Source organism: Bufo gargarizans, chromosome 5, assembly GCF_014858855.1.
Source record: "Bufo gargarizans isolate SCDJY-AF-19 chromosome 5, ASM1485885v1, whole genome shotgun sequence".
NCBI lineage: Eukaryota > Metazoa > Chordata > Amphibia > Anura > Bufonidae > Bufo > Bufo gargarizans.
Genome location: NC_058084.1, coordinates 28,500,758 through 28,503,792, shown reverse-complemented (window position 1 = coordinate 28,503,792; position 3,035 = coordinate 28,500,758).

The window sequence follows — 3,035 nt, the reverse complement described above, 5'->3', positions numbered from 1 at the left end:
ATTAAAATACATATTTTTTGGTGGGAATTTTTGCCATTGATCCCCCTCTGGTATGTCACTATCCACGTTGTGGGAATATTTGTGCACTTCTAGTAAGTATTTGGTGGCTGCAAATATGACCTGCAGGTTTTTCAGGTTTGCCTGCCATTAAAGTCAATGGGGTCCACCACGAACGCGCGGTTCGCGAATGTTTGATCACGAACCTGATGTTCGTCCTTCACTACTCGCCACATCCCACGTAGGCGGGCCACATGATGTGATCACGTGAGACCTGGTGCAGGAGGCCTATGAGGCTGAAAGGTGCAGATGCGGCCATGATTGCGCCCCCCCCCCCCCACCCGTTCTTCTCCTTGCCTACCCGTCGTCCTGGATCTGTCTATTAGCTGACCTGTTACATGTGCACTTGGCAACTAAAGGCATCTGTGTTGGTCCCATGTTCATATGTTCCCACAATGCTGAGAAAAATAAGGCTTTAATATATGCAAATGAGCCTCTAGGAGCAACAGGGGTGTTGTCATTTCACATAGAAGTTCAGCTCCCTCTCACTGCACCCTCTGCACTTTGATTGAAAGAACCAGACATGATCACGATTCACTGCCTGGCCCTGTCAATCACAATGCAGAGGGTATGGCAGTTGCAGAGAGAGCAGAGCCTCTAGGTGTAATGGTAACGCCCCCATTGCTCCTAGAGGCTCATTTGCATATATTAAAACATCATTTTTCTCAGCAATGCAGGCAGATATGAACATGGGCCCAACACAGATGCCTTCAGCTGCCAAGTGCACATGTAACATGTCAGCCAGTGTCATAGGGACAAATTTGCTGACAGATGGGCTTTAAAATAGTTCAAGCTCACTGTGAATTATCACGGGTATATGGTGCTGGTCTCAGTAGTCCTGACATCACAAGCACGCTCTATTGGTACCCTTCGCATGCATGGTGCGCAGGCAAAGCCAAAGCCAGGATGTCTTACTTTGCAGACCACTTGAGCTGGCTTGCAATACCAGGACTTCATGACATCTCCTCTGACATAGAAACATAGAAACATAGAATGTGTCGGCAGATAAGAACCATTTGGCCCATCTAGTCTGCACTGCTCCCATTACTACTTCTCTGACACCAGCTCGACCCCGATGACAACTCCTCTGACACCAGAATGACCCCCATGACTACTCCTCTGACACTAGCATGGCCCCATGACTACTCCTCTGATACCAGACTACCCCTATGATTATTCCTCTGTCACCAGCACGACTCTCCATGACTACTCATCAGACAACAGCATGGCCCCCATGACTATTCCTCTGACACCAGCACGACCCCTTGACTACTCCTCTGATACCAACACCTGCTCATGACTTCTCCTCTGACACCAGAACAACCCCCGTGACTACTCCTCTGACACCAGCATGGCCCCCATGACTATTCCTCTGACACCAGCACGACCCCTTGACTACTCCTCTGATACCAACACTTGCTCATGACTTCTCCTCTGACACCAGAACAACCCCCGTGACTACTCCTCTGACACCAGCATGGCCCCCATGACTACTCCTCTGACACCAGCATGACCCCCATGACTACTCCTCTGACACCAGCATGACCCCCATGACTACTCCTCAGAGACAAGCATGGCCCCATGACTACTCCTCTGACACCAGCATGACCCCCATGACTACATCTCTGACACCTGAATGACCCTCATGACTACTCCTCTGACACCAGCATGGCCCCATGACTACTCCTCTGACACCAGCACTTCCCCATGACTATTCTAATGAGACCAGCATGGCCACAATGACTACTCCTCCGACACCAGCACAGCTCCAATGACTACTCCTCCTACACCAGCAAGGCCCCCATGACTATTCCTCTGACACCAGCACTAAAGTACCCCTTGACTACTCCTCTGACACCAGCACATGCTCATGACTTCTCCTCTGACACCAGGACAACCCCCCTGATTACTCCTCTGACACCAGCATGTCCCCCATGACTACTCCTCTGACACCAGCATGACCCCCATGACTACTCCTCTGACACCAGCATGACCCCCATGACTACTCCTCTGAGACCAGCACAGCCCCAAAAACTACTTCTCTGTCACCAGCACGACCCCCATGACTACTCCTCTGACACTAGCATGGCCTCCATGACTGCTCCTCTGACACCAGCATGACCCCCATGACTACTCCTCTGACACCAGCATGACCCCCATGACTACTCCTCTGACACTAGTACAACCCCCATGACTATTCATCGGTTGCATGTGCTAATTTATAACTTTATTTTTTATTTTAAATATCAAAGATTGGCTGTCCAGTAACACATTGTGGTGAAGAACGTTAGTTTTTGGGCAGTTGTGGGTTATTTAGTTTTGAAAAAAGATGACTGAGGGGAGATCTAATTAGTATGTATAAATATATCCGGGGTCAGTACAGAGATCTCTCTATCTGTTTATCCCCAGGACGGTGACTGTGACGAGGGGACATCCTCTGCGTCTGGAGGAAAGAAGGTTTGTACACAAACATAGAAGAGGATTCTTTACGGTAAGAGCAGTGAGACTATGGAGCTCTCTGCCGGAGGAGGTGGTGATGGTGAGTACAATAACGGAATTCAGGAGGGGCCTGGACGTATTTCTGGAGTGTAATAATATTACAGGCTATAGCTACTAGAGAGGGGTCGCTGATCCAGGGAGTTATTCTGATGTCTGATTGGAGTCGGGGAGGAATTTTTTTCCCCTAAAGTGAGGAAAATTGGCTTCTACCTCACAGGGTTTTTTTTTGCCTTCCTCTGGATCAACTTGCAGGATAACAGGCAGAACTGGATGGACAGAGGGCTGTATTCAGCCTTATAAATGGTTACTATGACTTTTCTTGTAAATAGGTTCACTTATTACTATTAATTGAATGTCTCTTTGTAATTACTGAATATTTATCATTTGAACCAGTGGCAGGAACATTACAGATAAATTGGATAATTATGGGTCTGATGCGAGAGGACACACAACCTGATAATTAGCACGTCATTCGTTAT